Source organism: Bubalus kerabau, chromosome 22 (genome assembly GCF_029407905.1).
Source record: "Bubalus kerabau isolate K-KA32 ecotype Philippines breed swamp buffalo chromosome 22, PCC_UOA_SB_1v2, whole genome shotgun sequence".
Taxonomy (NCBI): Eukaryota; Metazoa; Chordata; class Mammalia; order Artiodactyla; family Bovidae; genus Bubalus; species Bubalus kerabau.
In genome coordinates, this window is record NC_073645.1 from 1,924,818 (window position 1) to 1,934,907 (window position 10,090).

Here is a 10,090-nt window from a genome sequence, read left to right on the forward strand (position 1 = left end):
AATATGTCAAATTTATTTTCTTTTGATTGATCAACATGGTTCACAATAAATTAGCATCCTCTAATGAAAAGGCCAGTGCATAGAAGTTAGATTTTAAATGACAAAAATCCATATTGCTTCATCTTTTTAAACTATGAGAAGGACATGATAGGCTTTAGTCAAAATTTTTCACCTATTTAAATTAATAAAGAGAAAAACAACTAGCCAAATCCAAACCAAAGAGTAGAATTACAGTGAGTCAACAGATTGTTTGAAACACAAATAGTGTTAATTATAGAGCAATACATTCTGAGAATTAACCTTCTGATTGATTCATGGCACTAGTTGAAGATTCTGAATACATTTTTGTTTTCAAAAGTCCATGCATGTATGAATGTTATTGAAAGCATTTTTGGTAAATGAGGATACACCAACTTTTATATTCATGGAAAAGTGATGAAGTCTTAATATTTTCTCATGAAATTATATATTACTTGTAAAACAAGTGAAGAGCAATTATATATAGAAAATATCTTAAGAAATCATATTCAACTCTTACAAAGATGCCTCCAAATTAACATGTGCTTATCCAAATATTTATGAGTATTTATGAGTTATCTGATGACTACACTTAGCATAATTTTACATACACTGTGACTAACAGTAATAGGGCAGTGTTAGTATGTTTGCATATGTAGATAAAGGAGGCCTAGTCCTGAGAGTTCATTCATGGATAAGCCATCGCTGTGTTAGACTGGACCTCTTAGCATATTTAAGTGTCGCCTGTACACAGTCTATTTTAAACAGGGAATTTATATGCCTGGACATTTATAACAGGAAGTGGTATACACGGGATTATGTCCTGCAGGTTCACTGCCTCAAGTTTGCCTTGATGATTGCTTTGTTGACCACCTCTTTCACATCTTTGTTCCTCAAACTGTAGATCATGGGATTCAGCATGGGAATCACTGTGGTGTAAAACACAACCACCATCTTCCCCTGCTCCACAGACTCTTCAGTGGGCCTCCTGAGATACATGAAGAGGAGAGTCCCATAAAACATGGTAACAGCTGTCAGGTGGGACCCACATGTGGGTGTATTCTTTATTTTTTTTTTATTTTATTTTTAAATTTTACATAATTGTATTAGTTTTGCCAAATAACAAAACGAATCCGCCACAGGTATACATGTGCTCCCCATCCTGAACCCTCCTCCCTCCTCCCTCCCCATACCATCCCTCCGGGTCGTCCCAGTGCACCAGCCCCAAGCATCCAGTATCGTGCATCGAACCTGGACTGGCAACTCGTTTCATACATGATATTTTACATGTTTCAATGCCATTCTCCCAAATCATCCCACCCTCTCTCTCTCCCACAGAGTCCATAAGACTGTTCTATACATCAGTGTCTCTTTTGCTGTCTCGCATACAGGGTTATTGTTACCATCTTTCTAAATTCCATATATATGCGTTAGTATACTGTATTGGTGTTTTTCTTTCTGGCTTACTTCACTCTGTATAATCGGCTCCAGTTTCATCCACCTCATTAGAACTGATTCAAATGTATTCTTTTTAATGGCTGAGTAATACTCCATTGTGTATATGTACCATGGCTTTCTTATCCATTCATCTGCTGATGGACATCTAGGTTGCTTCCATGTCCTGGCTATTATAAACAGTGCTGCGATGAACATTGGGGTACACGTGTCTCTTTCCCTTCTGGTTTCCTCAGTGTGTATTCCCAGCAGTGGGATTGCTGGATCATAAGGCAGTTCTATTTCCAGTTTTTTAAGGAATGTGCACACTGTTCTCCATAGTGGCTGTACTAGTTTGCATTCCCACCAACAGTGTAAGAGGGTTCCCTTTTCTCCACACCCTCTCCAGCATTTATTACTTGTAGACTTTTGGATCGCAGCCATTCTGACTGGTATGAAATGGTACCTCATAATGGTTTTGATTTGCATTTCTCTGATAATGAGTGATGTTGAGCATCTTTTCATGTGTTTGTTAGCCATCTGTATGTCTTCTTTGGAGAAATGTCTATTTAGTTCTTTGGCCCATTTTTTGATTGGGTCACTTATTTTTCTGGAGTTGAGCTGTAGGAGTTGCTTGTATATTCTCGAGATTAGTTGTTTGTCAGTTGCTTCATTTGCTATTGTCTTCTCCCATTCTGAAGGCTGTCTTTTCACCTGGCTTATAGTTTCCTTTGATGTACAGAAGCTTTTAAGGTTAATTAGGTCCCATTTGTTTATTTTTGCCTCTATTTCCAATATTCTGGGAGGTGGGTCATAGAGGATCCTGCTGTGATGTATGTCAGAGAGTGTTTTTTTGCCTATGTTCTCCTCTAGGAGTTTTATAGTTTCTGGTCTTACGTTTAGATCTTTAATCCATTTTGAGTTTATTTTTGTGTATGGTGTTAGAAAGTGCTCTAGTTTCATTCTTTTACAAGTGGTTGACCAGATTTCCCAGCACCACTTGTTAAAGAGATTGTCTTTAATCCATTGTATATTCTTGCTTCCTTTGTCAAAGATAAGGTGTCCATATGTGCGTGGATTTATCTCTGGGCTTTCTATTTTGTTCCATTGATCTATATTTCTGTCTTTGTGCCAGTACCATACTGTCTTGATAACTGTGGCTTTGTAGTAGAGCCTGAAGTCAGGTAGGTTGATTCCTCCAGTTCCATTCTTCTTTCTCAAGATCGCTTTGGCTATTCGAGGTTTTTTGTATTTCCATGCAAATTGTGAAATCATTTGTTCTAGCTCTGTGAAGAATACCGTTGGTAGCTTGATAGGGATTGCACTGAATCTATAAATTGCTTTGGGTAGTATACTCATTTTCACTATATTGATTCTTCCAATCCATGAACATGGTATATTTCTCCATCTGTTAGTGTCCTCTTTGATTTTTTTCACCAGTGTTTTATAGTTTTCTATATATAGGTCTTTAGTTTTTTTAGGTAGATATATTCCTAAGTATTTTATTCTTTCTGATGCAATGGTGACTGGAATTGTTTCCTTAATTTCTCTTTCTGTTTTCTCATTATTAGTGTATAGGAATGCAAGGGATTTCTGGGTGTTGATTTTATATCCTGGAACTTTACTATAGTCATTGATTAGTTCTAGTAATTTTCTGGTGGAGTCTTTAGGGTTTTCTATGTAGAGGATCATGTCATCTGCAAATAGTGAGAGCTTTACTTCTTCTTTTCCAACTTGGATTCCTTTTATTTCTTTTTCTGCTCTGATTGCTGTGGCCAAAACTTCCAAAACTATGTTGAATAGTAATGGTGAAAGTGGGCACCCTTGTCTTGTTCCTGACTTTAGAGGAAATGCTTTCAATTTTTCAGCATTGAGGATAATGTTTGCTGTGGGTTTGTCATATATAGCTTTTATTATGTTGAGGCATGTTCCTTCTATTCCTGCTTTCTGGAGAGTTTTCATCATAAATGGATGTTGAATTTTGTCAAAGGCTTTCTCTGCATCTATTGAGATAATCATATGGTTTTTATTTTTCAATTTGTTAATGTGGTGTATTACATTGATTGATTTGTGGATATTGAAGAATCCTTGCATCCCTGGGATGTATTCTTTAATGTGGACCCCTCCACAGGCAATCTTGATAAGAGGAGGGTCAGCACAATAGAAGTGGTTGATTTCAAAGTTTCCATAGAAATACAGGCCATATGTCCACAGTGTGCAGATTAGGCTATCAGAGAACCCATAGACGTATGGCACAGAGATGAGATGAGCACAGACAGTCCTGGACATTTTACTGCCATAAAGCAGAAGGTTGCAGGTGGCCATGTAGCAATCAAAGGCCATCACAGCCAAGATATATACTTCCACGTGGACAAGGGCTCTGAAGAAGTAACACTGCACCAAGCACCCCACATAGGAAATGGTTTTTGTCTCTGATAGTAAGTTTTCCAGCATCTTCAGAGTGACATTGAAAGAGAACCACACATCCACAAAAGACAAATGACTCAAGAAAAAGTACATGTAGCTCTGAAGCTGGAGGCTGATGCTGATCAAAATAATCATACCAATGTTCCCTATCAGAGTGATCATGTAAACTACTAGAAACACCACAAAAAAGAGAACTTGAAGCTCCTGATGACTGGTCAACCCTAGAAGAACAAATTCTGTCACATCTGTGAAATTTGGCATTGCCTTGACTTAGACCAGTCTGCATTGCCTATGGACAAATTAAAAGAAATGAATGGATTTATTCTTGAAAATTTTGAGTCATGTTTATCAGTATTCTGCTGCTGCTGCTAAGTTTCTTCAGTCGTGTCTGACTCTGTGCTACCCCAGAGACAGCAGCCCACCAGGCTCCCCCGTCCCTGGGATTCTCCAGGCAAGAACACTGGAGTGGGTTGCCATTTCCTTCTCTAATGCATGAAAGTGAAAAATGAACGTGAAGTCGCTCAGTCGTGTCCAACTCTTAGCGACCCCATGGACTGCAGCCTACCAGGCTCTTCTGTCCATGGGATTTTCCAGGCAAGAGTACTGGAGTGGGTTGCCATTGCCTTATCCATATCCCTCTGAGTACTGCCAATAGAATTTTCTGTCCTTTATCAATTTTATAGAGCAATAATAATCTGTCTGGTCTTGTATTTTAATTTCTGTGCAGTATTCATTCTAACTAAATTAAGGCAACACAAGCTAATAATTTGACAAATTCTTGTAAATATAATAGGCTAATTACAAAAGACAAAAAAATGACTTAATTTAAAATGTTCAATAAATGCTCATAGCATACAGATATGTTAAATACCTGTGACCAAAATATTTGCCCTATTTCGTGAACAATTTCCTTTGAATTACTTTCCTTGATGCTCTTTTAACATCTTTGTTGCGAAGGCTGTAGATCAAAGGATTTAGCATAGGACTCACAAACATACAAAAAACAGCTACAATTTTTCCCTGTTCTACAGATGTCTCAGAAAGGGGTCTCAGATGTATGCAGAACAGTGTCCATAAAATATAGTGACAGCCGTCAGGTGAGACCCACAGGTAAAAAAGGCCTTGTGCCTCCCTTCTGCAGAGTGGAAATGCAGAATGGTTGTGAAAATGAAAATGTAGGAGATGAGGATGATGGTGAGAGAACACGTGAGGTTGAAATCAGCCACCACAAACATCGCAGTCTCTTTGACATAAATATCTGAGCAGGCCAGTACTAGGAGAGATGGGTCTGCATAGTAAAAGTGTTCGATTTCGTTGGGTCCACAGAAGGAGAGACAGGGCATCAGAATGGTCTGGGCAAGACCATTTGCAAAGCTGAAGGAGCAGCAACGTGAGAGAGGCAGACATCTCAGGACATCTTGCAGATGGCCACATAGCAATCAGAAGCCATCACTGCCAAAATATAATAATCTGTGATCACCAGGGCAATGAAAAAGTGAAATTGTATGACTCAACCAAGGAAGGAAATATTTTTTCTCTTTGAAAAAATATTGACCAGCATCTGAGGAGGAACATTGGTGGCATAACAGAGATATACAAAAGAGAGGTGGCTGAGGAAGAAGTACATTGGAGTCTGAAGCTTTGAGTCAGTTCTGATTAACAAAATCATGCTCACATTGGCAATGACTATGATCAGGTAGATGACTAGGAAGACCATGAAAAAAACAGGCTGCAAATCAGTTCAATCTGTCAGTCCCAGGAGGATAAAGTCACTCACCTCTGTATAGTTTTTCTTTAACATCATGTTGCTCAGCTTCCAACAATGGCTAAAGCAATGGAAATAAAATTCATTTGTCTTTTATCATTTTTCCATTTCCTGCATCATGTGATCTAATACTTATTCCTTCTTTCAGACTTGCAAATACATGTGAAATAAAGAAATAACCTCAGTTCAGTTCAGTCGCTCAGTCGTGTCCTACTCTTTGTGACCCCATGAATTGCAGCACACCAGGCCTCCCTGTCCATCACCATCTCCCGAAGTTCACACAAACTCATGCCCATCGAGTTGGTGATGCCATCCAGCCATCTCATCCTCTGTTATCCACTTCTCCTCCTGTCCCCAATCCCTCCCAGCATCAGAGTCTTTACCAATTAGTCAACTCTTCACATGAGGTGGCCAAACTACTGGAGTTTCAGCTTTAGCATCATTCCTTCCAATGAAATCCCAGGGCTGATCTCCTTTAGAATGGACTGGTCGGATCCCCATGCAGTCCAAGGGACTCTCAAGAGTCTTCTCCAACACCACAGTTCAAAAGCATCAATTCTTTGGCACTCAGCTTTCTTCACAGTCCAACTCTCACATCCATACATGACCACTGGAAAAACCATCGCCTTGATTAGACGGACCTTTGTTTGCTAAGTAATGTCTCTGCTTTTCAATATGCTATCTAGGTTGGTCATAACTTTTCTTCCAAGGAGTAAGCATCTTTTAATTTCATGGCTGCAATCACCATCTGCAGTGATTTTGGAGCCCCCAAAAATAAAATCTGACATTGTTTCCACCATTTCCCCATCTATTTGACATGAAGTGATGGGACCAGATGCCATGATCTTTTTTTTCTGAATGTTGAGCAGTAAGCCAACTTCTTCACCCTCCACTTTCACTTTCATCAGGAGGCTTTTTAGTTCCTCTTCACTTTCTGCCAATAAGGTTGTGTCATCTGCATATCTGAGGTTATTGATATTTCTCCCGGCAATCTTGATTCCAGAAAACCACTAGGCTATTCAGGTATGACCTAAATCAAATCCCTTATGATTATACAGTGGAAGTGAGAAATAGATTTAAGGGACTAGATCTGATAGACAAAATGCCTATGAACTATTGGACGCAGGTTTGTGACATTGTACAGGAGACAGGGATCAAGACCATCCCCATGGAAAAGAAATGCAAAAAAGAAAAATGGCTGTCTGGGGAGGCCTTACAAATAGCTGTGAAAAGAAGAGAAGTGAAAAGCAAAGGAGAAAAGGAAAGATATAAGCATCTGAATGCAGAGTTTCAAAGAATGGAAAGAAGAGATAACAAAGCCTTCTGCAGCGATCAATGCAAAGAAATAGAGGAAAACAATAGAATGCGAAAGACTAGAGATCTCTTCAAGAAAGTTAGAGATACCAAGAGAACATTTTATGCAAAGATGGGCTCGATAAAGGACAGAAATAGTATGGACCTAAAAGAAGCAGAAGATATTAAGAAGAGGTGGCAAGAATACACAGAAGAACTGTACAAAAAAAAAAAAAATCTTCACGACCCAGATAATCACGATGGTATGATCACTTACCTAGAGCCAGACATCCTGGAATGTGAAGTCAAATGGGCCTTAGAAAGCATCACTACGAAAAAAGCTAGTGGAGGTGATGGAATTCCAGTTGAGCTATTTCAAATCCTGAAAGATAATGCTGTGAAAGTGCTGCCCTCAATATGCCAGCAAATTTGGAAAGCTCAGCAGTGGCCACAGGGCTGGAAAAGATCAGTTTTCATTCCAATCCCAAAGAAAGGCAATGCCAAAGAATGCTCAAACTACCGCACAATTGCACTCATCTCACACACTAGTAAAGTAATGCTCAAAATTCTCCAAGCCAGGCTTCAGCAATACATTAACCGTAAACTTCCAGATGTTCAAACTCATTTTAGAAAAGGCAGAAGAACCAGAGATCAAATTGCCAACATCTGCTGGATCATGGAAAAAGCAAGAGAGTTCCAGAAACAAACATCTATTTCTGTTTTATTGACTATGCGAAAGCCTTTGACTGGATCACAATAAACTGTGGAAAATTCTGAAAGAGATGGGAATACCAGACCACCTGACCTGCCTCTTGAGAAACCTATATGCAGGTCAGGAAGCAACAGTTAGAACTGGACATGGAACAACAGACTGGTTCCAAATAGGAAAAGGAGGACGTCAAGGCTGTATATTGTCACCCTGCTTATTTAACTTATATACAGAGTGCATCTTAAGAAATGCTGGGTTGGAGGAAGCACAGGCTGGAATCAAGATTCCAGGGAGAAATATCAATAATCTCAGATATGCAGATGGCACCACCCTTATGGCAGAAAGTAAAGAGGAACTAAAAAGCCTCTTTTTTTTTTTTTCCCCTAAAAAGCCTCTTGATGAAAGTGAAACTGGAGAGTGAAAAAGTTGGCTTAAAACTCAACATTCAGAAAACGAAGATCATGCCATGTGGTCCCATCACTTCACGGGAAATAAATGGGGAAACAGTGGAAACAGTGTCAGATTTTATTTTGGGGGGGCTCCAAAATCACTACAGATGGTGACTGCAGCCATGAAATCAAAAGACACTTACTCCTTGGAAGAAAAGTTATGACCAACCTAGATAGCATATTGAAAAGCAGAGACATTACTTTGCAAACAAAGGTCCGTCTAGTCAAAGCTATGGTTTTTCCAGCAGTCATCTATGGATGTGAGAGTTGAACTGTGAAGAAAGCTGAGTGCCAAAGAATTGATGCTTTTGAACTATGGTGTTCGAGAAGACTTTTGAGAGTCCCTTGGACTGCAAGGAGATCCAACCAGTCCATTCTAAAGGAGATTAGCCCTGGGATTTCTTTGGAAGGAATGATGCTAAAGCTGAAACTCCAGTTCTTTGGCCACCTCATGCGAAGAGTTGACTCATTGGAAAGACTCTTTTGCTGAGAGGGATTGGAGGTAGGAGGAGAAGGGAATGAAAGAGGATGAGATGTCTGGATAGCATCACTGACTCGATGGACATGAGTCTGAGTGAACTCCGGGAGTTGGTGATGGACAGGGAGGCATGGCATGCTGCGATTCATGGGGTCACAAAGAGTCGGACACGACTGAGTGACTAAACTGAACTGAAAAACAGTAAAAAGTGCCGCTGAGGATTTATGATTATCGTAAGCAATTTTTAAATTTTTAAATATCAGAGATGGGATAGAAACTATAAGTGATATGAGGAATAATACTAGTTTATTACTTTTTTTTCTTTTTTTTTTTAACTTTACAATATTGTATTGATTTTGCCATATATCAACATGAATCCGCCATAGGTATACACGTGTTCCCCATCCTGAACCCTCCTCCCCCCTCCCTCCCCGTACCATTGCTCTGGGTTGTCCCAGTGCACCAGCTCCAAGCATCCAGTGTTGTGCATCGTGCCTGGACTGGCGACTCGTTTCATGTATATTATACATGTTTCAATGCCATTCTCCAAAATCATCCCACCCTCTCCCTCTCCCACAGAGTCCAAAAGACTGTTCTATACATCAGTGTCTCTTTTGCTGTCTCGTATACAGGGTTTGTTACCATCTTTCTAAATTCCATATATATGCATTAGTATAGTGTATTGGTGTTGTTTTTTTTTTTTCTGGCTTACTTCTCTCTGTATAATAGGCTCCTGTTTCATCCACTTCATTAGAACTGATTCAAATGTATTTTTTTAATGGCTGAGTAATACTCCATTGTGTATATGTACCACAGCTTTCTTATCCATTCATCTGCTGATGGACATCTAGGTTGCTTCCATATCCTGGCTGATGAACAGTGCTGCGATGAACTTTGGGGTACATGAGTCTCTTTCAATTCTGGTTTCCTCGGTGTGTATGCCCAGCAGTGGGATTGCTGGGTCATAAGGCAGTTCTAAGTTCAATATTTAAAGAATCATGAAAAGAAAGATAAAAATCCACACACTTCTCTCTCATGTTTTATGTATGAAATAATAAACACGTGTGGGGATACTGAAGATCTGAAAAAAGCAGAGAAATCAACTAACTTGGCCAAATAGAACCATGTTATGCTCAACTGCCATCTCTTCTGAGATTTTTCCAGCACCATAAGATTCCCCAACTTGTACACCTCAGGAGGAAATGCCAAAGGTGAGCAATGGGGTCCATGACATGGAGATGTGTGAAAATCCTAAACAAAAGTGTGGTTGTGTGAATGCTTACTGATGATTAGTTATGCATAGTCAAGTGCTCATTACATTATTTTCTACTTCTGACTGTGAGGAGTTCATAAAAAAAAATACTAAAAACACAGTATCAGTTTTAAAGTGGAAAGTATATTGGTAAAACAAACAAACAAAAGTCAAAATAAATAAGTTTTTAAAAAACCTAAAGGAAATTTGGGATTTCTTTCAAAAGTTTTATGAATGAGGATTCCATTACACCAATACTAATATC

The 10,090-nt window shown here is 39.2% G+C and overlaps 2 pseudogenes; both read right to left on the reverse strand.

Moving 5' to 3' along the window:
• Nucleotides 1-849: 849 nt before the first annotated feature.
• LOC129636895 (olfactory receptor 5M9-like) lies at nt 850-4,143 on the reverse strand (annotated as a pseudogene).
• Nucleotides 4,144-4,770: 627 nt separating this feature from the next.
• On the reverse strand, nt 4,771-5,680 carry LOC129636987 (olfactory receptor 1030-like; annotated as a pseudogene).
• Between the last annotated feature and the right edge of the window lie 4,410 nt (nt 5,681-10,090).